This window comes from Leopardus geoffroyi, chromosome A3 (genome assembly GCF_018350155.1).
Source record: "Leopardus geoffroyi isolate Oge1 chromosome A3, O.geoffroyi_Oge1_pat1.0, whole genome shotgun sequence".
Lineage (NCBI taxonomy): Eukaryota > Metazoa > Chordata > Mammalia > Carnivora > Felidae > Leopardus > Leopardus geoffroyi.
Genome location: NC_059336.1, coordinates 31,434,870 through 31,460,679, shown reverse-complemented (window position 1 = coordinate 31,460,679; position 25,810 = coordinate 31,434,870). Strand labels below are relative to the sequence as shown.

The 25,810-nt window shown below is 41.7% G+C and overlaps 1 protein-coding gene across 10 annotated transcripts in view; it reads left to right on the top strand.

The window, feature by feature from the left end:
- SLC23A2 (solute carrier family 23 member 2) overlaps nt 1–25,810 on the top strand; it is a 135,946-nt gene that overhangs the window by 27,607 nt on the left and 82,529 nt on the right. For 5 of the 10 annotated variants that reach the window (XM_045445229.1, XM_045445228.1, XM_045445218.1 and 2 more), the window contains one exon: nt 10,789–10,852. The exons of 2 other annotated variants lie outside the window; for them this stretch is intronic. The gene's annotated coding sequence lies outside the window, so the exon portion shown is untranslated. Of the gene's footprint in view, nt 1–9,838; nt 9,998–10,788; nt 10,853–17,600; nt 17,719–25,810 lie in introns of those variants that run through there. 3 more of the 10 variants (XM_045445221.1, XM_045445220.1, XM_045445223.1) reach the window with 3 other exon arrangements.

The window sequence follows — 25,810 nt, the reverse complement described above, 5'->3', positions numbered from 1 at the left end:
AATTTCTTGCACCTATTTCAGGGACAATACCCATAAGTAAATTTTTAACAGTAAAATTGTTGAGTACAGTGCTTACGAATTTTTACTTTTTTAATTTTGACAAATTGTCCCGTAGGGAAGCTACAAGAATTTATACTCCTAATAAACATTCTTGCAAACAGGTTGTCTTGTCAAAACTAAATGTATTCAGTATGGTGGGTATAGAAAGTTATGTCAGTGGTACTTTTATTTACTATTAATTTACAAACAGTGACATTCAATATTTAGGTATACATTTATAAGAGCTTTTATAAATGCTGAAAGGGTATCATTTCTTTTTAAAAAAAAAAATTATTTTCATTTTCTAATAGAAAGTCCATACTTGCTCTTAAAAAAAAAAAGGGAAATTCCAAGAATTTAGGAAGAGCCTTGGTCTCACCACCTAATGACACTACCGTGAACATTTGTGGATTTCTTCCACTTTTTGTTTTCTATGTGAAGTTTTTTTTTTTCTTTTTTTCTTTTTTTAATGTTTATTTTTGAGAGAGAGAGAGAGAGAGAGAGAGAAAGTGGGGAGGGGCAGAGAGAGAGGGAGACACAGAATCCAAAGCAGGCTCCAGGCTCTGAGCCATCAGCACAGAGCCTGACTTGGGGCTCGAATTCACAAACTGTGAGATCATGACCTGAGCTGAAGTCGGATGCTTAACCAGCTGAGCCACTCAGGCGCCCCAAGTTGTTGTCTTAAGCTGTCATCAAATTGTATGCAATACGTTTTTTTTTTCCGATTTATATTTATTTAAATCCAAGTTAGTTAACATATAGTGTAATAATGGTTTCAGGAATAGAATTTAGTGATTTGTCACTTACATATAACACCCAGTGCTCATCCCAGCAAGTGCCCTCCTTAAAGCCCGTTGCCCGTTTAGCCCATCCCCCTCACCTAACACCCCTCCAGTAACCCTCAGTTTGTTGTCTGTATTTAAGAATCTCTTAGGGTTAGCCTCCCTCTCTGTTCTTATCTTATGTTTCCTTCCCTTCCCCTATGTTCATCTGTTTTGTTTCTTAAATTCCACATATGAATGAAATCATATGATGTTTGCTTTTCTCTGACTGACTTGTTTTGCTTAGCGTAATACACTCTAGTTCCATTGGCATTGTTGCAAATGGCAAGATTTCATTCTTTTTCATCACCAAGTAGTATTCTATTGTATATATATACCACATTTTCTTTATCCATTTGTCAGTTGATGAGCATTGGGGCTCTTTCCATAGTTTGGCTATTGTTGATAGTGCTGCTATAAACATTGGGGTTCATGTGCCCGTTCGAATCAGCGTTTTTGTATCCTTTGGATAAATACCTAGTAGTGCAATTGCTGGGTTGTAGGCTAGTTTTATTTTTAATTTTTTGAGGAACCTCCTTACTGTTTTCCAGAGTGGCTGCACCAGTTTGCATTGCCAACAGTGCAAGAGGGTTCCCTTTTCTCCACATCCTTGTCAACACCTGTTGTTTCCTGAGTTGTTCATTTTAGCCATTCTGACAGGTGTGAGGTGGTATCTCATCGTGGTTTTAATTTGTATCTCCCTGATGATCAGTGATGTTGAGCATCTTTTCATGTGTCTGTTAGCCATCTGGATGTCTTCTTTGAAAAAAGTGTCTGTTCATGTTTTTTGCCCATTTCTTCACTAAATTATTTGTATTTTGGGTGTTGAGTTTGGTAAGTTCTTTTTAGATTTTGGATAGTAACCCTTTATCCTATATGTCATTTGCAAATGTCTTCTCCCATTCAGTAGGTTGCCTTCTAATTTTGTTGATTGTTTCCTTTGCTGTGCAGAAGGCTTTTATCTTTAATTTTTTTTCCACATTATTTTTGAGAGAGAGAGAGAGAGAGCAAGCGTGAATAGGGGAGGGGCAGAGAGAGAGAGACACAGAATCCAAAGCAGCTCCAGGCTTTGAGCTGTCAGTACAGATCCTGAGGCGGGGCTCAAACCCATGAGCTGTGAGATCATGAACTGAGCCAAAGTTGGACGCTGAACCGACTGACCCACCCAGGCGCCTCCAGAAGCCTTTTATCTTGAAGTGCCAGTAGTTCATTATTGCTTTTGTTCTCTTGCCTCTGGAGACATGTGTAGTAAGAAATTGCTGTGGCCAAGGTCGAAGACATTGTTGCCTGTTTTCTCCTCTAGAGTTTTGATGGTTTCCTGTCTTACATTTAGGTCTTTCATCCATTTTGAATTTATTTTTGTGTATGTTTAAGAAAGTGGTCCAGTTTCATTCTTCTGCATGGTGCCATCCAGTTTTCTCAGCACCATTTGCTGAAGAGATTGTCTTTTTTCCATTGGATACTCTTTCCTGCTTTGTTGAAGATTGGTTGGTTATATATTTGTGGGTTCATTTCTGGGTTTTCTCTTCTGTTCCATTGGTCTTTTTTTTTTTTTTAATAATTTTTTAAAAGTTTATATGTTTTGAGAGACAGCATGAGTGAGGAGGCAGCAAGAGAGAGGAAGACAGAGAATCCCAAGCAGGTTCTGCACTGTCAGTGCAGAGCCCAATGTGGGGCTTGAACCCATGAAACTGTGAGATCATGACCTGAGCTGAACCCAAGAGTCAGACACTTAACCAGCTGAGCCACTCAGGTGCCCCTCTACATGTCTGTTTTTGTGCCAGTACCATACTGTCTTGATGATTATAGCTTTTATAGCTTGAAGTCTGGAATTGTGATGCCTCTAGTTTTGGTTTTCGTTTTCAACATTATTTTGGCTCTTTGGGGCCTTTTTATAATACTTTCTTAAAAGTAATATTTATTACCACGAGGGAGGTGAGGTGAATATCTCTGTCTGGGAATACCTGCCGAATACATGGTCTCCCAGCTCTCAGAGTTTCTGTTAACCATCTTTATATTTCAATTCACACATCTCTTTCTCTGCTCTGTTTGTGCACAGAGCTTTTTTCTCAAATCTCTCGTCTTTGGTGGGCACTTGTCAGATGTACATGCCACCCCCAGCTCAAATTTAGCATGTCCAGACCTCGTTCGTTACTTGCCTTGTCGAGCCCATTTCCTTACTTATTTAAAGGAGACAGACAATCTTGTTCTTTTTCTAGAGGTCCTCTTTGACACCCAACCTTTGATTTTTTTTTTTTCTCTTTTAAATCACTCACTCTATCCGTCCCTTTTTGTCATCCCTTTTGTCACCCCCGTTGCCAAGATCCTTATACTTGGATTAACACAGTAGCTTCTTGACCTTCCATCTTGAGATTTTTCCAGTGGTGGACTCTCTCTCCTCACCTGCCCAGAAACTGATGTCTCATTAAAGCCATGTTGCATTTACATTGGACTTTTGAGACTCCTTTGACCCTGCAAGTTGTTTTCGTCCTCCACCTCCCATTGTGAGCTGTGGTTAAGCTGTTTTCATGGCCTTGAGACTTGCAGTACTCCTGCCTGCCTTGGTCTCCAAGGTGGCCTTCCACTCAGGACTTTCCTGCTGACCCCAAATCCCATTTCCACAAATTCATTTCTGACCATTTCAGGCTCTGTTGAGCTGTTTTCTCTGAGTGCTCATGCACAGTTTGGGAAGTATCTATCATGTCTCTGTGATTGACTCGTTGTCCCAATCTGTCCACTGAGATGGCAGATGGCTTCACATATAATCCATTTCCATCTCAGTGCTGAGACTTTTGGCAGTTCAGGAAACTAGCCAAATGGTTGACTTATCCTTTTCTTTTTCAGTACGATCCTAAATATTCAGTTTACTAAACTGAGAAAAGAGAAGGTTTGCTAGTTAGTACCTTTCATCTTTGTTCTCAAGAGCATACACTTGTCTGGGCATTCATAGCCAAGAACACCAGCTCTGCCCAGCGCCTGGAGCCTGCAGACCCCATACCCAGTTCTGCTTCAGGCACGTTTTAGAAGTTGATCCTCAGATGTGGAAGGACTCGGATAGAAACTGGATTAAAAACTTTCAGCCGTGAGGAGAAATCTCTGTTTTATTAGTGGGTGATTTCTGAGAGTCTCTGTCTGGTAATTTTGGTTTACAGACTGTGTGCTATTGACGTCAATGTCCCACTTTCTCGTAACTAAACATGTTATATAAAATGCTGCATTGTTTATAGTTTGATCAGTAGCAACAAGAGAATTAAATATTTACTGGGAAAAGTGGGTACTTTCAAAAACCTATGTAAACACTGATGATGATCACAGAGCTTGCATAAGAAGGTAAGGAAGGAAGATGGTTTCTATGAAACCGTTACTATGAAGGGGTTCCAAGCGCATTAGAACAGCTCTGGCCTTTTCAGTGGCTTTGTTTTAAAATCAATGTGTTAGTGTTGGATTACTACCAGCTGTTGATAAATTGCCTAAGTCCTTTGCTGCCTTTTTGTTTGGTATGGAAAAATCTCATCAATAACTTTGTCCCATTCCTTTTAATGATAATTTTTTTTCATACATGTATTTTATTTTAGTTTTGCCATACAAAACTAGAACTTGGCAATTCAATAGTTACAAAGCCCCTCTGGATTTGAGCCCCATGGATAGACCCTGTTAGCTTTATTTAGGTTTCTTGTGCTGGTCCTGAGCTTCTAGGGGAGAGCCCCCAGGTCCCCTTATGACCTTTTAGCTCCTGCTTGTTGTTAGCATGTGGATTTCTGCTTTCGCCTTTCTCACATCTGTCTCCCTCCCTCCTTCTGGTGCTGTGAGTGTGAGAAATTAGGTTATGGCACCTGCTCCCCTCCATCAGAGGGCAGGCTACAGAACTGGTGGTGGAGCATAGTACTACAGTGTTCTGATGTTTGGGCTAAGATACGTGGCCTTGCCTGTGTTGTGAGCATGTGTGCTTGTAAAATCAGTATCACAACATACTCTCTGGATGGAAGTGTGATCATGATTACCATGGTTGTGTACTCTGCAGTAACTTTTTTCTCTTTTCCTGGTATCCACTTTGTTTAGACCGGTACTGTTCGATACAATTATAATGGGAGTCACATATGTGATTTTTCTAGTAGCTCTAGTAAACAAAGTAAAAAGACATAGGTAATATTAATTTTAGTAATAGGTTTTATAACCTAATATATTAAAAAATTATCGTTTCACATAATATAAAATTATTAGTAAGATGTGCTTTTTTTCCCCATAGTAAGTCTTTGGAGTTTGATGTGTATTTTATACTTAACAGCACATCTCAGTTGGGCTGACCACGGTTCAAGTGCTTAGTAGTCCCATGGGGCTGGTGCTCTTGGGTTGGGTGGCTCAAGGCCCACATTGTTTTTATGTACATTAAGTAGTGTTTTCAACTTTTAAGCTTTTGGATTTTTGGGTATTTCATAACATAAGCCACTTGTATTCATGGGCTGTGTAAAAGCATATACTCATCATCAAACGATGCTTTTTTCAGCGTCCCTTTCTCATTTTTTTCCCTGTCAAATTGAGAGGTTTCCCATTGCCTGGAAAATGGTTCTGAACCGGTTCAATTAATTTACTTGATAAGGCAGTATTTTCTAGATGTTATTTCATTTATTCCCTGGCTTGAGAAGAAAAAAAAATTTTTTTTAATGTATTTAAAATTTACATATATGTATACAGATTTTTTAAACTAGTTTTCTCTTTTACCCAAGAATCACAAATGTTTTATAGCTTCTGATTTTAGATATAATATTAGCTTATGATTTTAATAAGTTAATGTTTATGTTTATATACATAAAAATATTAAATATAAATTTTGCATTATATATAAATGTAATTTTAGGTTATAATACATTGAAGTTTAGGGTCCAATGAATAGTTCTCATTTCTTTTTTTAAATTTTTAAATTTTTTAAGTTTCTTTATTTTGAGAGAGAGAGAGCATGAGCAGGAGAGGGGCAGAGAGAATTTCTGCGCTCACAGTGAGGAGCCCCCATGTGGGGCTTGAACCCACCAACTGTGAGATCATGACCTGAGTGGAAATCAAGAGTTGGATGCTCAACGGACTGAGCCACCCTGGCATCCCTCTTCTTTTTTTTTTTTTAATTAACTTTTTAATTTTAATTCCAGTCTAGTTACCATATAGTGTTAGATTAGTTTCAGGTGTATAGCATAGTGGTTCAATAATTCTGTTCATTGCTCAGTGCTCCCCTTTTTTAGGGTCCAGTGAATATTTCTCATTTCTTTTAAAATGAAGAATTTTACCTAGAAACATGTGAAGAAGTGCAGTACAGTACTGTCTTTAGATGACAACAGCCTTTGGAAGTAGCTGAAGAGAACACGGGGCTGTGAGGAAATACAGGAAAATCGGGAGTCCTCCACTCGGAAAGTTTGCAGAACGTTGGAGTGCCTCCCTTCTGACCACACCTTTTGGTTTCTTTAGTTACTCAGCTGCTGTCAATAAGTCCTTGGAAATGAGGGGCTAAGCATCTCGTTACAAGGATTTGAGTGCCTTAATTTCACCTAGTTTGTCTTGCCTGCATATTTATTTTAGTACTGTCCTTAGGCAGTGATTTAAGGTTTAAAAATGAAAATAGGGGTTCCTGGCTGGCTTCATCGATAGAGCATACGATTCTTGATCTTGGGGTTGTTGAGTTCGATCACAACGTTAACTGTAGAGATTACTTTAAAAAATGAAATCTTTAAAATGATACACTGTAGAAAAAGCAAAAATCAAAAAAGAGCAAAAAGTCATCCTGTCATCTGGAGGTAATCACAAAATCACCAGACACTGGTGTTTTTCCTGTTTTCCATGTGTGTATGTACACACTGTAATGGAAGTGTTCAGTGTGTTTTGTAACCCGCCTTTTCCTCCTTTCAGGGACACGCTCAACACATTATCTTTCATGTCAGTGGGTACTTCTGTTACCAAAATTTTAAGTCCCCACAATATTCTAAGAATGTATCCATAATTTAACCAACCAGTTTAGACATTAGTATTTTCCCCTCCAGTTCTGGATTGTTCTGTGTACTCTTTTAGGTGAACGTTCTCATAATGAAAAATTGAGCCTGTTTTAATTATTTTGTTAAATTCCTTATGAATAGAATTATTGGGTCAAAGGCTGTATGTATTTTTAGAGCTTTTGATGTTGTTAAATGACCATCTAGAAATGTTAAGCCAATTATTATTCCCACCAGCAGTTAATGCAAGTGCCTGCCTATTGAAGGGATGTTAAGCAATTATTCAGTAGTGTTAAGATTTTTTGAATGATTTACAAGCAGTAGATTCTGATTTTATGTATGCTTTTTTATATTTCCATATTTTTTATAAGAAAGCTTATACATGATTATATTCCTGTCAGCAATACAGTGAAAATCACATTAAATGAAAAAATAAAAAGCAAATTTTGACAGTATTTGGAATTCTTACAGCCAAGCAGACTACTTTAAAAAAATTTTTATTTTATTTATGTTTTTAGTTTTTTTTTTTTTTTTTTTTTTTTTTTTTTTTGAGAGAGAGAGGGTGAGAGTGAGTGGAGGAGGGACAGAGGGAAGGAGTGGGGGGAGAGAATCCCAAGCAGGATCCACACTGTTAGCACAGAGCCTGTTGGGGGGCTCAGACTCACACACCATGAGATCATGACCTGAGCTGAAATCAAGAGTTAGACTCTTAAGTGACTGAGCCGCCCAGGTGCCCCCAAGCAGACTATTTTTAAGCGTGTGTGGTTAAGGTGTTCTGAAGCCCAGTTTACCAGAGAACCAGAAGCCTTCCTGACTCGGTGGCTCTCTGGATAAATTTTAGATGTACCCTTTATTCTCTGAAGTTGTATTTTTTGTTAGCCAAAGCTTAGGAACCAAGTAGATTAAGAAAAATGTGGATTTCTCATTGAGTGAGCCCAAGAAGAGCGTACATTTGAACGACGAGGGATACTTGGTATGAATTGTGGTTGTTGCTTTGGAGGGGATGGCAAAGCAAAGTGTGTGATTTGATTTTGATTTTGAGGTGTCCGGGAAGGATTTTCTGAGGAATTGGTGATTTTACCAGAGATCTCAAATGTGAATAGGAATTCCCTGGATGTGCCCTCCTTCCAGATGGAGAGAACAGCGGACGGTGATCTCCAGCCTTCATCTTTACAAAGCCTGCCATTTTCAAGGCCACACCAGTCTGTCGTCCCGCCCTCCCCTTACCTTTGCGCCTCCGTCTACCAACCTCTTAACCGTTCCTAATGTTCCTTGAGGATGTTGCCTCCTGGCTTGCTCCTTTTCTTTCTGCTGTGTCTTCAAACATTGTCTCTGAGTTGTTGGCTCCTCCCGCCTCCAATCCAAACCTCACCCTCCCTTCACAGTATCTTTTTTGGAACTTTTATTTCCAGTTACTTCCGCTTTCCTGGGCCTTGTTCTCTCCCAGATGACACGTTTGGAATCTTGAGCTCGAGAGCGTCTTCTCTGCACACATCCTGTCCTTCCCTAGGTCTCTTTCATTCTCATCTCCTAGTTCTTGATCCTCAGGCACTCCGTTGCTCTCTGGCTTCCACTTCCCTTCCTCACCCTTTTTACCTGCTGCGGACTCCTCAGGGAGTCATGTGACTGTCCTCTTGCTGACATCTTGGTTTCCTCACTGAATTGTCTGGGTGACTTCCCAGCCTTCCTCAGTGGCACAGTCCTGCTGTTGTAACTTCTCTGTGTTGTTGTTTTGTTTTGTTTTGTCTGTCATGCTCTGCTGGAGAGAAACCAGGTATCAGAGTGACTTTTTCTATCACCCATGTCCAAATTCTGGGCTCAGCCAGACCCTTGACTTTGTTGTTGTTGTTGTTCCTTATGTCATCTGTTCATTCCTCTAGTTTCATCCTCCACCTGTCCTCTCCACCATGACTTCTGCTTAGTTCATTAAGAAGTCCTCAGATAAATGATCCCCTCAGCTTCCTGCCCTCCTACCTCCTCGAGTATTGAGAAATAGTAACTATCTGAATACATCTCTGCCCACTTTATTCCATTTCCAGAGGAAATGAGGCAATCCCACTGATGGTCTGTGTGGAGCTGTTGTAACAGATTCTAAGTTTTCCTGCTGTGGTCACAGGAGAACTGCTTCCTGTTCCCTGGTTTATGGAGATAGGTTTGTGTTTTCACAGAAGGTAGGGTCTTAGAAGTGGCGTGACCCTTGGAGAGGAGCAGGTTAAATGACCTCTTGAGATGATGGAGCTCAAATGTGGCCCAGTCAGGAGTCTGGAATCTCCATTGCCTCTTCAGTGGCCTTGCCTGATTGTAAATGAAAATCCCCCTAAGGGGGAGGTGGGATTGGAGGTGATGAGGACATCAGATGTGTTTGTAATTAAAGAAAAATAGATAATGGATATACATGGAACAAAATTTAAGAGGTCCTGAGGACAGTCAAGGCAATTAAGTCTCCCTCCTTGTCTGATTGCCTCTCCCTTCTCAGCAGGCAACTACTTGTACCAGTTTTTATGCGTCTGTTTTGTGTATCCTGTAAGAGTTTGCTTTTTAATTGTGAAATTTCAAATGTAAAAAAAATCGAAGAATGAACACTCATATGCCAGATACTCAGATTTAATCTAAACATGCTGTTTTTGCTTTAGGCCTGCCTTCCTTTCTTCCTTCCTTTTAAAGAAAATAAAACATTTTAGATACTCTGTATTCTTTACTAGTGTCCTCTCCTTCCCTTCTCTCCCAGAGGTAACCCTGCATCGATATTTTCACTTTTGAATTACATGTTTATATACCCATAAACCCACATCACATACAGTATTGACTACATGATTTAAAACCTTAAGTAAGCGATCTCATGTGATACGTGTTCTGTAGTCTGCTCATTCAGGAATGTTTTCAAGGCATGCTGACCTGAGTAGCTAGATAGAGTTCATTTGAACTGCTCTTTTTAAATTCTGTTTAAGTAGCAGAACTTAACTTTTATATTCTGTTGATGTATTGGTTATGTACTGTTAAAAACAGGGTCAAGATGCTGAGAAGTGACATTGCCGGATCATAGTGCACACACCTCTTCAACCTGCTAGCTGCCACCAAATTGTTTTGCCCAGTGTTTGAACCAATTTACATTTCTGGCAAGAGAGTGGGAAAATTCCTGTTTATCCATAGTCTTCCCAACAGTTGGTATTATTAAACTCTTTTGTACTGGCCTTATCTGATGGGTGTGGGATGACCTCTCATTAGCAGGGATATGCCGCATTGGTTTATCCATTCACTGGCTAAAGGTGAATGATTCCAGGTTTGGGCTATCATAAATAAAGCCATCATAAACATTTATGTGCACGTTTTGGATCGAGCAGAAGTTTACATTTACATAATGAATAGGAGTAACATTACTGGGTCATAGAGTAAATGTGTCTTTTAACCTTATAAGGAATGGCCAAACTTTTTCCAAAGTGGTTGTGCCATTTTATGTACTGACCAGGACAGTATGGGAGTCCCAAATGCTCTGTGTCCTGATCAGAACTTGGTGTATCGTCTCAGCAGTTTTCATTTTTGTTTTCTCCGTTCTGATAAGTATGTCCTATATTTTTTTAACCCAAATAATTAAATTGTAAAAACTGGCTATTTTAAAATGACTTAAAGTAATTGATTTTTGCCCTTCTTGCTCTTTGACACCCCCCCCCCCCCCCCCGCCCCATTCAAAATCCGAGCGTTGTGTTAGGAGAACCCAACAGTGATAAGAGGTGGTAGGGTGTAGTGGAGCATTTGCAGGCTGCTGATAGGAAATTTGGTCAGGGTAGTTTTCTTGCTGCTTTCAGCAAAGTTCTCTTAAGTTATGGACTCTTTGATTTACCGGCTGGACTTTTTAGTTTTATTTCTGGAAAATATGTATTAAAACTTTACAGTGAAGAGCATGGAGTCCCTATTTTAATGACCTCACCCACCTACTTGTGATTTTTCCCTCTCTCCAGGCCTTGAATAAGATTTGAGAATGCTTGTTCCATTACGAAAAACGGAAGTGCAGAAACCACAGAGGTAGGTCAACACCCTTCTTTTATAGAGCAAAACACGTGAGGCCCACTAGTTAATGACTCTCCTGCACATATGCCACTGTGCTTAGTCTGCAGTGTGGGCTTCTGGACTCCCAGTGAAGTGCTTTCTCCCGCTAATCCTTGTGTTCTGCATGGTGCTGACTAGGCTGTGCTGTGATGTGAATCTTGGGTTTGGAGGATGCAGTCTTTATAATGGATTTACTTTGAGAGCCGGAGAAACTTGATTTTACTTTCAGTGCTGGAGTTCTGGCATGTGCTGTCAGTACACATTCTGAGTCATGCTTTGAGGCCATGAACAAGTAGCCTTTAAATGTCAGAGAAGCCAAGCCCGTTTATTGAAGTCTTTGATAGTCAAGGTGAACAGTCAATTTACTCGTCTCACCCAGATGTTTACCCTTGATCATGAAGCTACCGTTTGAAGGAAAATAACATTCATCTAGGTTTGAAATGTGTACTGATCCATTTCCTTTTGAAAATTTAGTAACTGTGGTTAATTCTAAAATGTGTTGTTTTGCCACATTGTGTCTGTGCCTACATTTTTTTTTTTAAGAGTATAGTTTTGGTAATTCTAATATAACCACATATGAAATGGAAGCTTTTTTTCTGTCACGTAACCTGGCTCCTTTTTTCTTATTGCTTCACCGTTGTTAGCATACTGACTTAGTAACATGGCTCAAGATGGTTCTTGCAGCTAGCGGGAAGGAGAGGACGTACTTCCATGCACATCCCATTGGCCAGAACATAGTCATGTGGTCACATCTAGCTGCAGGGGAAGCTGGGAGACGTTGCCTGAATTTTGTTGGTTGTGTCCCCAGCTTAAAATCAAGGGGTTTTGTAATAATAAATTGAGTGAGAGAGGACTCTTGTTGGAGACACCTGGTGGTCTCTGACACTTCTGATGAAATACAGACATTGCACATAGAACAACGCATAGTTGGAAGTAAGCTGTATATAAAGTGTTTTTTAATTCTGTTTAGCTTTCTGTATATTTGAAAATTTCCGGAAGTTTATTGAGGCCGTTTTGTATTTTCCAATTTACTTTACCAAGTGCCAGTTGAATGTTGTAACACTAGGGGGTGCTGTAAGTCAGCACCTTTGCTCTTCGTGTTTCCAGAATTATTTCCCCACCCCAAGTTGGCTCATTACAGAATCAGAGTAGTTTCTGTCCAGTTGATAATCCTAAACTTTCTCTGTTGTTTTACTCCATTTTTCAACATTAAAATGTCAGTATATAACATTTATTTGGAAAAGCAGAAATAACCACCCAGATATAAGGATGTTTTCTCAAAACAGTTCAGATTTTGTCCTTAAAAGGAAAACATAAACCAGAGATTACATTAATCAAATATTTTCAAATGCATAATGATTTCTGAAGAGTTCAACATTTTTTTCAGTATTTGTTTTAAGGTTAGCCTTTTAGTTGCTTTGCATATTTTTTTGGTCCTAGATTTACTACACTTACAGGCACTAAGATTTGAACTACTTCTGATTTGTCCCTTAATAATGGGAGGGACATAAAACTTAGAAAATCAGGGGAATGTAAAGAAGAAATACTCAGAATCCTGCTTTACAGAATCGACTAAAGTAATCTGTGTATTGCCACCTCCTTTGCTAGTAAGTATACTTGTGCGTGGATGTATACGATACTTTACAAGGTGAGCAAATCATGAGTTAATGCTAGTGTTTGGGATGTTTTTTCTGTGTTCATTTTTTTTTTTTTTTTTAATTTTTTTTTCAACGTTTATTTATTTTTGGGACAGAGAGAGACAGAGCATGAACAGGGGAGGGGCAGAGAGAGAGGGAGACACAGAATTGGAAACAGGCTCCAGGCTCTGAGCCATCAGCCCAGAGCCCGACGCGGGGCTCGAACTCCCGGACCGCGAGATCGTGACCTGGCTGAAGTCGGACGCTTAACCGACTGCGCCACCCAGGCGCCCCGGTGTTCATTTTTTAAACCAATTTTATTTTTTATTTTTATTTTGAGAGGGGGGAGAGGGAGCGTGTGCGCAGAAACAGAGAAGGGTCAGGGAGAGAGAGAGTCTTTAAGTAGGCTCCTTGCTTTCAATGCAGAGCCTGACATGGGGCTCAGTCTCACAAACCATGAGATCATGACCTGAGCCAACATCCAGAGTCAGATGCTTAGCTTAACCTACTGAGCCACCCAGGAGCCCATTCTGTGTTTATTTTGTAATGACCTACCTTTCTGAAGTATTTTATTCTAAGTTTTTAAACTCATTTTCTGAGTTAGACTCATTACCTGTAAATCATTACTTTGTCTTTCCATTTCTAGTATTAGAACTTTTTTTTTTTAAGTTTATTATTATGAGAGAGAGTGCACAAGAGCACAAGAGTTGGGAGAGGGCAGAGGGGGAGAGAGTGAGTCCCAAGCAGGCTCCATGCTCTCAGCCAGAGCCCAACTGGGGGAGGGGGGAATTCCATCTCACAAACTGTGAGATTGTGACCTGAGCCAAACTCAAGAGTAGGACGCTTAACCTACTGAGCCACCCCGGCGCCTCTCCAGTGTTAGAACTTTTAAAACCTTTTTTCATATTGTGGGAATTAGGACAGCCTTCTATAGTGGAGGCTATCAGACTCCATCTGTTTTTGGCTTTAATGGGTACCACTTGGGGTTTTTCGAAGTGAGTATCACTGGCTATCGGCATGAGATAGGGATTCTTTTGGAGGACTTGTTTTCTTCTGTGTCGAATGTGCTAAGAGTTATTTGAAAATTGATGATGAGTTTTATCCAGAGCCTTTTTGGTTTTCGTTGGTCTTATAGGCTTTCTTCTTTCTACCTGTTGATGTGAGTTGTGATACTAGATTTTTTTCCTTTTCGTTGTTAAGTTGGAGGTCAAGATGGTAGTAGATTTCTAAAATGGTTCACCAGTCTTTTTCTCCTTTTCCAGTGCTCTGCAGCTGAGTAGCATAGGAAGTGACTATTCCTTAGTACTTGGAGACATTTGCCTGGGAAGCTAATTGGGCCTGTGTATTTTTGAGTGGAAGGTTTCCATCTGCTTTGGCCTTGGGAGGTGTGTTCAAGAACCTTCTTGGATGTATTTATCAAATTTATCTTTTTTTTTTCTTATTTTCTAGCTAATTTTTCTTTCTCTAATTTCTTACGCTTTGTGTATGATATTTTATTGCTTATTCTTCCTTTTCGTAAGGGTGTGCTTACAGTTTCAGCTTCACCTTTGACCCAACAGTTATTTTGGAGAAAGGTTGAAAATTTTGAAGTTGTTAGACTTTGTTGGTTAATAATTCTTTTGATCTCTTTGGGCATTATCCTCAGGCAGTGAGGAAAAAATAAATGCTCCTTTTTGTGGGGGTTGAACTTTTCATTTGCGATGATGGTCAGTTTTCACAAATGCTCTTTAGCCAATGAAATTAGGTTCTGTTTTCTGTGGGATGCACAGTCTGGTACCTATCATATTTGCTTTATTCATTTTATTGGTCAGGTTTTCTTTTTTTTTTTTTTTTAATTTTTTTTTTCCCACGTTTTTTTATTTATTTTTGGGACAGAGAGAGACAGAGCATGAACAGGGGAGGGGCAGAGAGAGAGGGAGACACAGAATCGGAAACAGGCTCCAGGCTCTGAACCATCAGCCCAGAGCCCGACGTGGGGCTCGAACTCACGGACCGCGAGATCGTGACCTGGCTGAAGTCGGACGCTTAACCGACTGCGCCACCCAGGCGCCCCAGGTCAGGTTTTCTAATTGATAAGAAAACTCACATGGAGATGCAGCCTATGCCCCTGTCCCTCCACCCTCTTGCACCCATCTTCTTGGAGACAGGTGTGTTTATGAACCTTTTTTTATGTCCATGAAGTAATGTTTGGAAATAAAAACTGACATGATGCTTCATTTGTGAATTTTTTACTTTTTACCAATGTGAAGTTTGCCCCGCAAACTTTATTTATTTACTTTATTACTTTTCCCGCATTTATTACTTCCTAGCATGATTTCATTGTGTCTGTTACTTAAAAAATTACGAGGCAGCATTACTGTTGCTTTACTTGTGTGTCACTTTAAGGTATATTTAATGTGGTTTCCTTTAAAACACACACACACACACACACACACACACACACACACACACACACACACCAAGCCCCAAAAAACCCACCCCTGTTTCTCCAGTAGTTGTCGCTAAGATCTAATGGTGTTTTAAAACTCCTGCCTGTTTGCAAGATGGGGTTCAGCATTATTTTACTGCCTGTCTTCAGTCTTTATTAATGTAATCTTGCTTGATCTGCTTTATTGTTATTACATTTTTCATATCACCTAGCATATGCTTAGAGAATAATTTGACATTGCATTCAGTCTTATAATTAGGTTTATCTTCATTATTTAGTTTTGCCCTGACCTTGACGGTTGGGGTCGGCATACATGATTAGCAGCCCTGTGTATTAGTGGCCTCCCTGGATTTTGCCTCTTACGTGGTTGGAATAATAAACCTCAACCTCTCAGCCTCCCCCCACCCCCTTTTTCTTAGCCTGCGCATATCTGAGGTTGCATTTTTTGGTTTTCCTACATTAAGGGCAGCTTGTGTGGGTATAAAATTCTTTGGGGAAACCTTTTCCTCAGTTCTCTGTCTTCACTTTCTATTGCCTTCTGGCATTTTCATGCTGCCTTGGAAAATCCTGGGGCTCGTCTTTATCATTGCTATTAAGTAAACCAAATATTTTCTTCTTCTCTCTGGATGTTTCTACACCTTTTTCTTTCTGTAGCTGAATTATTTTGCCAGGATGTGACCAAGTATAGGTTTTTTTGTCTCTTGATTTTGCATGAATTTGGTGTGCCTTTGTGATCTCTGTACTCAGATTTTTCTCAATCTCAGAGTAGTTTTTATTCTGTATCTTTTTTATATTTTCTATCCCGTTGGTTCTTTATAAAAAAAGTTTTATCGAGATGGAATTCACACACGACAAAGTTCTCCCCTTTACACATATAGTTCAGCTGCCTCCAGTGAATCAGACTTGCATAACCATCACCTTCAAGTTTGGAACATTTTCTTCATCCCATAAAGAAATCTCAAACTCATTAACAGTCCCTCCCCATTCTTGTCCCCCATCTCCACCCCAGCCCCAGACAACCACTAATCTACTTTCTGTCTCTCGAGATTTGCCCTGTCTGGACATTTCATGTAAACGGGAGCCCTACAACATGACTGGCTTCTTTGTTCTCTTTAAGTCTAGTCAAGGAGCACAGGTTGTTCATGTCTTGGTTTTGCTCTTTGCTTTTGTCCCTCTGTGGTTCTCATCTGTGGACTGTTAACTGCCTTTCTGGACTTCTCCTTGTCTGCCCATGTTTCTTTAGCTTGTCCTCCACCCATTAGTTTCCTGCTACTTCCTCCAGTTTTCACTTGTGTTTGTCGCTTCTTTAACACCCCCAGCTTGTCATCTTTTGGTCCTGTTCCCCTTTTTTAAAAAAAAATAACAACTGTTTTGTTTTTTTTTAATTCTTCACTCTTTTGTTCCAAATTGAAATTTTCTTTTGGTTCCTGCAGTTTAACCTTTTTGAGGTGAGAATCTTCATAGAACATCCCGAGGACAGTTCTTGTGTTCAGGGTACAGGGACTGGATTATTTTTTCCGTAGCCTATATACTGGGTCTTCTCTCCCGGTTCACTTTGGAGCGAGGGGCCTTCTGGTCTCCCTGGTCGTGTCACCCCGATGCTTTGGGTGTGTCACGTGTGACCTGTGCTCTGGGGACCTGTGGGGGTGAGTCTCCTGCTCCTGGACACTGCAAGCTCTTGGCTCCCAACCTCCTCCTCAGCTTCTACTGTGGCCTCTCCTCTAGTCAACTGGCATCTTTCTCTTGTGCCCACCGCGGACTTCCCTAAGATCGTTCATGGATGAGTCACTCTCAGGCTGCTCTCTAGGTTGTCCTGTCTCCTCTGCCTTTATCACATCTTTCAAGATGTACTCTGCTGCTGGTGGATGCCCCTTCTGCCCGGCTGCTTCTCCTCCGAGCCTGTGGTCCCCGTGTGGTGTTGGGGAGATGGAGGTGGTACTTGCCCTCTCACGGCACATCCCCAGGTGCTTCTGGCAGGCCCTGGCCTGGAGTCAGGACCGGAAAGGACAAAGTCTGAGTACGGGTGTGGCTCCTTCCATCTTATGGGTACCAGAGGCACGTGCCTCTGTGTTTCTTCAGGCGCTTCGACTCTCCAGTGGGGCCTCTGCAGCTGGGACCTGCACAGCGGGTACCACACGCAGCCGGGCTCCAGCCCTTGGCTCTCCGTATTGCAGTTACTCGTGGCTTTTCCTGTCATTGGAGTGAAGACATCATGCCTTGAAAATGTATTTTTAATCTTTGAAAGTCTTTGACCTTTGAAAACAATTGTTTTGGGGCTCCCAAGGGGGGAAATGAGAAATTACCAGGAAGCAAAATTAATCCCCCCACTTTCACAGAGCTGAAAGCAGTGTGGGTGGATTTGTTCATCTGAACAGAGTGTTTGGAAAGATAGGTTTTAATTACCCTTGTTTGTGTGGGTTTGAGAAATGTAATCCCAGCGACTGGTTGGTTTCCACAATAGAATATCCAGGTGCCACGTAGAAACCTGCTGCAGACTGAGGGTAAGCAGGCCGAATTAGAAGTGTGCAGTAACCGTTCGTAACCAGGTGGTGGCTGTTGTGTAATACAGACGGATAGCATTTCTGCCTAGGTGGTGTGGTTATACAATTTTGGCGAGCCTGTGTGGGTTATAAAAGCTGAAATTCCTTCGGTACCTGAAGCGTCTCAGGCTGAGCATTAGAACGGTCCCAGCCCAGCACAGATGCCAGCGGAGAGTTGGTGGGGGGGATGCTAATGAACGAATGTTTTTGTGGACAGGGTAAGATTTCCTTCTGCAGGTAAGACCATTTCTTGGTACGTGAACTCTGCTTTGGGGGAATTAGCGTCTGTGTATGTGTCTCTGTCTGCATGTGCATCTGGGGCTGCAGGGTCCGTTTCTGCACGCACGCATCTGTGACCATGTGCTCCCGTCCGTGGCCGTGTGTCTGGTTTTCCGAAGATACACAACTATGTCTGCGTGTGTGTCTGTGGGCGGGTGAGGAGCCTGCGGCTCCAGCTTGCCCAGCTGTGTTACTAGAAAGTCTCCAGCCTGAGTTTCTCAGTGCCGTCTGACAATATTTAAATAACTGAACATTAGCATTTATACAACTCTTAGAAGGCAGTGCCCTTCATTAAACATGTGAGAAAGAGTAACCTTAGAACCCCATCTGCAACAGCTGAAATGTCAGATACAGTGTGTTTCAGGTGCTCGTTTACCTTGTCTGAGTGAGGTCCAGCCCCCAGCCATCCAAGGCTTTGTGTGCCTTTTATGTTTTCTTTTATGCAGAATTTTCGGGGTTCAAGGAAAACTAAGTACACAAACAAAAAGGAGTACAGACTAAACAAACTTCATGGAGAGCTGGAGTCGTTTATAGATGAATACATCAATTTTTTAATCCTTTAAGGTTGGGGATTATCAAAATGTTAGGTTCAGACACTAAAAAAAAAAAGCTGTACATCTGTAGCACAGGATTCTAAGTGGTTGCAGTCTCTGTATTGAATGGATATATTTTTTTTTATGAATTAGGAGGAATATGTTCCTTTGCAGAAAAAAAAACTATATGACATACCCCCAGGCATGAGATGTTTATTGACGGTCAGGGAAAAGGCTCCCATTTATTGAAGGTCAGGGGAAACCTATTATTTTGATCACTGTGTACTTGGGGTTAACCTGGAGAAGAATTACAGCGTCTCAGCCCCAGGTAATTGCAGTGCAGTTTAGGCAAACCCACATTCAGTCATCAGGTAATCCATCAGTGTAGGTGAAATTTCAGAGTGCCCTTTTCCTTATCTTGGGAAAGTGTGTGAGGAGGAGACAGAAGTCTTGATAAAGTGGGGGTTGCGTGAGGAGAAAAATAACTGCAGAAGAGATTTGCAGATGTAATGGACGGTAGGAAGGAAGCAGGTGGTGGAGGGGACTGAGTAAAGGTGCCAAAGTCCAGCAAAACCAAGCAGGTGTCATGGGCAGTTAGGAAAGGAGGGAAGGACGAGCTTGACCTCTGTCTGCAGGTGAGGGAAGGAAATCTGGCTTTGGCGCTGGGGGCTGGAGGAACTGATAAGAACGTTCCGGAGAGGAATGGTGTAGTCTGAAGAGTAGTTCAGAGGGAGGGCTGATAAGTACATTGAGCTTGAGGCGATGGGGTGAAGGATTGTGGGAAATGCTTCTGCTAGCACCTGAGCCTTTCCCAGTCCAGGCAGCCGTGGCAAAGCAGTTGGAGGTGACTCTGTGCCCTCCGGAGGCTTCCCCTGCAGGAGGAGAGGGAGCACGAGTCCTCAGTTGTGCTGGAAAGGGAGGGTGGAGCCGGGGGCTGGAGCAGCACCGAGGCGGCCACAGGATTAGCAGGGCACAGCAATCCCTAGAAGTCACCTTAGCACTCAAGTTTGTCTTTGTACTGGGAAAGGGGTGGTGGGGGAGCTGGCAGATGGCAAAGGTCCTTTGGAGGTGTGCTGGAGGAGGAAGCTTTTTCCCATTCCTGGATAGTAACTGGGAGGCTTTTCTTAGCTTCTTCCAAAATGACCTTTACACGTAACTGTCTGGGCCTCTGGCGGGTGTTCCTCTTCAGAGCCTCGTGCCGTTGGTGTCTAAGGACACTGGAGCAGCTCTTATGCTCTCAGGATTGCTGTGCCTGCCACTTGCCCTTGGCTTTTGTCCAAGGGAAAATCAGCCTCTCTGCCTCTGTTTTCTGAGTTGTGAAAGGGTGAGAGTAATAGCCCTTCTGGTATTTTTGTAAGGGTTAAGTGAAATCCTGTTTGTATCTTGGATATAATAGGCAGTCAGTTAATTCTGAGCATGCTCTTATCTTGCTGTTAAAATTCCATACAAAATTAGCTTCCCAGTGGCTCCTAAAACTACCGATTAATAATTTAAGGTAGTCTTTAAATAAAAAGGAAAAAAACCCACTTGTACAAAATGATATGTTAAATCATATAGTAGAAGTGAATGCGATAAAACTTGATTTTGCTTGAGTTTTCTCAAATATACATTTATATTTTAATTCTGGCCTATATTTTAATTTACTCCATTACCTGTCCTCGCCTCACTTGTCCTGGGCACAGGATTTCCCTGAGTGAATCTGGAGGGCAGGGACAAGTTTTGTTTCAGATGTATGACTTGCCTCTGGAAAATGTTGAAGTTTTCCTTAAATATTTGAGTGCCTTTTATGTGATGGGCACTGCATCCCTGTCCCTATCCCTGCCTGGTCAGGGAGCTAGACCAAGAAGTCATGTGCCATGGAAACATGGAAGGGGGGCAGCAAACCCAGGGATGCTTCTTGGAGGAGGAGGCTTCTTGAGCTCCGACCTGGGAACCGCAGGTCATTGTGGCCCATGTGGATGGTACCTGGGGTGGGAGAGGCATCGTTAGGATAATGAGGCTCAAGGTCTTGTCATAATTGTGTTTAAAGAAAGTTTAGGGAAGAAATTTCTGCTGGATGAGATCAACTGCAGAAGATGTCTGCTAGCTACCACATTAGGTCAGAAGAACAAGGATCACTGATGAGTTTGTATTTTAAAGCCCCTACACCAGCAGAACGTTAGCTGCTTTGACCTTTTACTGTACGCCTGACTCCCGTCTTCCCCTAACTGAGCAGTCGATGAGTCAGCGTCTTGCCCTCTGGATCCCATGACCGTCACTTTTCATGGCTCAGCCTGTGTGTAAACTGACATCAGCTTAAATCCAGTTCCCTCTCAGCCTGGATTTAAGAGCTCTCTTAGGATTTAGAGTTCAGTTTGGGTCTAGAGCCTTTTCTGTACCCTGGCCTCTCGGGCCCTGTCTCTAGAAGAGACGGAAGGGGTCTTCTGCAGGCACAGAGTGTTCTTTAACATCTTCTGTTTCATTTTAGCAGTTGGGGGTTTTCACATTATGCTTCATAAAATACTTGTTTTCGAATAGGAATGATCTTCCCTTACCCTGTGGTGTTCCAGGAAGATCTGCCATGTCTTCCCAGGGGGCCCTGCGGCCGAGGCCCCCGACTCCATTTTCAGGGGACACCCAGGTAGTCCAGCAATATTTGCCCGAAGCCTTTTCTTCCGCCTTCAGAGCAGGGTTGTCACATGGGGGCACCTCATGGGCCCCAGGGGTGTGACCTCTCAAGGACTGCTCCTCCTGGAGTTCTCAGCAGGTTTCTGACATGGAACCTGGCAGCCGACTCCGGGCTCCCCTCCGGAAATCCAGGTTTTATCCGGCTTCTTTTAAGCTTCTCCTTCTGAGAGAAAAGTCGACAAACTGAGATGGTGACAGAAAGCTGTCACCAGCTCGTTGCGGGGATTGGAGATTTTCTTGATAGCAGCCATGGAGGTCGTTTGGTATAGGGCTCTGATAGATGCTGAAGTAGGGCCACTCGGAGGCTTTTGTTCTGGGCGGTCTCTTCCCAAGGAGATAGCAAGGAGATAGTACGACATTTTAGCAGTGTCTTCATCTTGCACCACTTGGACAAATTATTTCTATGGGTATGTTACTTGAAGCCCAGAAAATAACCTGATTTAAATTGGGTACTTGGAATATGCTTTCTATGTCACTCGGCAGGGCATTAGTGACATCAGTGACTTTTAGGCTTGTGTATGTGTGTGTGTGTTGACTGAGCCACAGTGAAGTATTTTACCTTGAAACTAGACACCCTTGTCTCATGAGATGTGCTCTGAGGTTTTTTTGTTCTGCTAAATTTCATCGTCTTACAAATTCTGGCTGAGATCATGGCCCACTACTAGTGGGTACTGACTGGCAGTTTGAAAAATAAGAGCAAAAGTTCTTGGAGTGTTTCGGAAAAGGCTGCAGGAGGATCGCCCTCTTCCCTCCCCCGCCCCCGGTTATACCCCATGACCGTAACTGTCATCACAAGATCAAATAATAACCACCCCTAACTGGTTCATTTGCTGCTGCCTAAAGGGAATAATAATAGCTAGGATGAATGTCAGGATTGTAAACTTTCTAAAGCAGGACCCTATGTATTAGGCAACCATTTAAGTCCTTTTATTTAATTAAAGGGAGTTGAACATCTATAAGTTGAGGATATGTGTTCCAATAATCCTTTTTTGTCTTGGATTAAAAGCATTTAGGTCAAATGTTAGCATTTAACAGAATTTAATGGAGCAGCCGCAGTTCAACTATAATCCCCTAATGATGGGATTTAAGCAGAGAGAGCCACGGATTGGCTTTTAAAATGTGCTTTATCATTGAACCTGGCCGGCTCTGAAAGCTCTTGTTTGTACCCTGGTAAGAACCAAACTACCACTTGGCAAGTTGAGGTTTTGAGTTTCTTTATCCCAAAGTTTTCCTTGTTAGTCATACTCTCAGCTGTCTAGGTAGGTTGCTGCAGAGAAAGTAGTTTTATCCCACCCCAGGTTGTCCATCAAAAGGTGGGGGTAATCTGAGGACCGCTAGCATCAGAACGTTTGTGCGTTTGTTAAAAATGTTCCCGTTGGGGGGGTTGCGCCTGGGTGGCTCAGTCGGTTGAGCGTCCGACTTTGGCTGAGGTCATGATCTCACTGTGAGTTCGAGTCCTGCATTGGGCTCACTGCTGTCGGCTCCAAGCCTGCTTGTGATCCTCTGTCCCCCCTCTCTCTCTGCCCCTCCCCTGCTCATGCTCTTTCTCCCCACCGCACCTCAAAGATATTAAAAAAAAAAATGTTCCCAGGTCCCAATATAGGTCTACAGAATCAGAATTTGGAGGAGGGAATATTTTTTAAGTTGGTGGGATTATGGGAGTTTTTAAATTGTTTTTTTCCTTTGAAAATCGATTTTTACCAAAGTATAGTTCACATACAGTAAATGGATATACATATAGATGGAGCCACCAGAATCACAACCATGGTGTAGAGTATTTCTTCAGTGTTTCCTTCCTTCTGCCTATGGGAGTCCCTCCTCCCTTCCTGCAGTAGATCCCCACTATCTGCTTCCTGTCACCGTAGATCAAGGAATCAGGCAGCATGTCCTGGGTCCAGCTTCTTTCATTCAACATAGTGTCTGTGCATTTCCTCCACGTTTATGCATCAGTAGTTGCTTCCTTTTTATTGCTGAGTATTTTTTGTAGGGACCCACCATGGCTTGTTTATCCATTTGCCTGTCGATGGACCTTTTGGGGTCTTGAATTTGGGGCTGTTATAATGAAAACAGCTTTGAGACTTTGTCCACAGGTATTTGTGTGGAAGAAGTCTGTATTTTGAATAACCTTCCCACGCAAGTCTTAGGCATATGAACTACTGATTCTTTCTATTCTTATTCTTCTTGTATCATTTTGGAGAACTGTAAAAGTTGGATTTGCCATGCATTTATGTTTTTGATGTAGTATTCATTCAGTGCCATTTTATGGGGTAAATGTGTAGTTGATTAATGTTTACTGAGTATCCTGTGCTCAGAGCTGGGAATATAAAGATGAATTGCACACAGGAGAATTCTTCCCTTTGGGAGGACTCTTAGTGGTTCCTTCATTCAGCCATTAAGTGCTTTGGACTAGGTACTGCCAGATGGTGATGGGAAGACACATTTTCTTAGGTTTTGCTTCCAAGAAACACAAAATCTTGGTTAGTAAACTCCGGGAGCAGCTCAGCCTTTAAATTCTGTTTGGATAGTACCATCATACTGCCAAGTCAGGTGGCTGTGGGAAGCCACAGTAGGGAGTCGACACATTCCTGAACAGCAGAGAAATGGTCAGATTAAGTGCAAAAGAAAAGATCACTGGCTGAATAGTTGACCAAAGAAGTGCTGGTTCAATGCTGTTATTCTGCATTTGTTCATGATTATTGGTGGTTCACTTCCTGGCGAAGTGGAAGCTTATTAAATAAAGATCTGAATATTTTACTTTCCTACTTGCTCATAGCAGCATTTGCCAAATTGCTGTTTTTCTACCCTGTCAGGCTGCAGATTTATTTTGAGGTTGAAAAAGATTTTTGTTTTTAGGAGTCAGTGATGGCTTCCTACTTGCTTTAGGATAGTGATTAAAAAAAAAAAAAAATTATTTGACAGAGAGTGAGGAAAGGGCAGAGAGAGGGAGAGAATCCCAAGCAGGCTCCACGCTCAGCACAGAGCCGGACGCGGGGCTTGATCTCACGAACTCTGTGAGATCATGACCTGACCCGAAACCAAAAGCTGGACACTTAACTCACTGAGTCACCCAGGTGCCCCATAAGTTTGGAATCATGCCATATTTGTCCTTCTGTGACTGGCTTATTTCACTTAGCATAGTCTTATGCATGCTATTTTTTTTGAACCTGATTCTTTACATAATATAAGGTGAACATCTTTCCATGTCAGTCATTATTTCTGTGTCCTGTTTTTACTGACCACGTGGTATTTCTTTGTAGGAATATACCATAATTTTGCCATTCAATTTCCTAGTGTTGAATATTAGATTTTTCCTGATTTTTAGTCTTATTAATGTTAATGTGCACAATTTCATACCTAAATCTTTGCATCCTAATTAACAAATATTAAACAGTAAATATATCTATTAATGTTAGAAGTGAACATTCATAGGCCTCTTTTGATACATATAATCAAATTGCCTTTTCATTAGCAAATTTATTTTTCATTAGGAGTGTAAGTTTGTCTATTCACTGTCTTACAAATAAGGGATTAAAAACAACCCACATAGGTTAAAAAAAGTACCTCATTTTAATATACTTTCATTTGAGTTAAAAAAAAATTTTTTTTTAATGTTTATTTTTGAGAGAGACAGAGCGTGAGTGTGAGAGGGGCAGAGAGAGAGGGAGACACAGAATCTGAAGCAGGCTCCAGGCTCTGAGCTGTCAGCACAGAGCTCCATGTGGGGCTTGAACCCACAGAATGTGAGATCATGACCTGAGCTGAAGTCAGTCACTTAACTGACCAAGTCACCCAGGCATTCCCCTCCCCCGCCCCCAGTTTTTTTAATGTTTATTTATTTTTGGGAAAGAGAGTGTGTATGAAAGGGGGAGGGGCAGAGGGCGGGGGAGACACAGAATCTGAAGCAGACCTCAGGGATTTCTGTTGTCTCGTCTGTTTGTCAGTTTTTGTGAGCTCCCCTGTTTATTCCAACTATGTGTTAGGGTTCCTGTCTAATAGAGCACATTCTTATTATTTTTTCAGATATTTGTGGCTATCCTTATTCTTCCACAGGAATTTTAGCCCCCTTTCTCTTCTTTTGGGGTATTAATTTTTATTCATATACATTATGTATATCGGAAAATGAATATACGAATAGCACTCTTATTCCAGGGTTGAGTCTTTTTTTCTAGTTATTTAAATCTGCTTTATGATCCCTAGTAATAGTTGACTGTTGTATAAATAAAGGTCGTGCACATTTTTTGTGAAACTTAAGTATTTAATGCTATAATTGCCGTTTTTAAAAATGTAATTTATTGTCAAGTTAGCTATGTACAGTGTGCTCTTGGTTTCAGGGGTAGATTCCCGTGATTCATCACTTCCATGCTCATCCCAACAAGTGTCTTCCTCAATGCCCATCCCCCATTTCCTCTCTCCCCAGCTCCCCCACCAACCCTCAGTTAGTTCTCTGTATTTAAGAGTCTCTTATGGTTCGCCTCCCTCTCTGTTTGAAACTATTTTTTCCCCTATAATTGCCATTTTAAACAGGATTTGTTCATCCTCTTGTCTTCAGGGGTCAGTAAACTTTTCCATAAACATCTCAGGTTTTCTGACCCAGATACCCTGTCACGTGTGCTTCTTCCTTGCTGTTGTTTACCACCCATGACAACGTAAAACCCACTCTTACCTGGGGGCCCTGCAAAGCCAGGCAGGGCGGTATTTTGCCAGCTTCGGAACCAGATGCTTGTTGCTGGCATTTGGGGAATGTTTGAGCCAATCAGTGCCAAAGGAGCTCTGCTCACATATTTTGTGCCTAGCTGGCTATCGGTAGATTCTCTTGACTTTCCTACCTCTTGGTTGTGGTTCTCATTTGC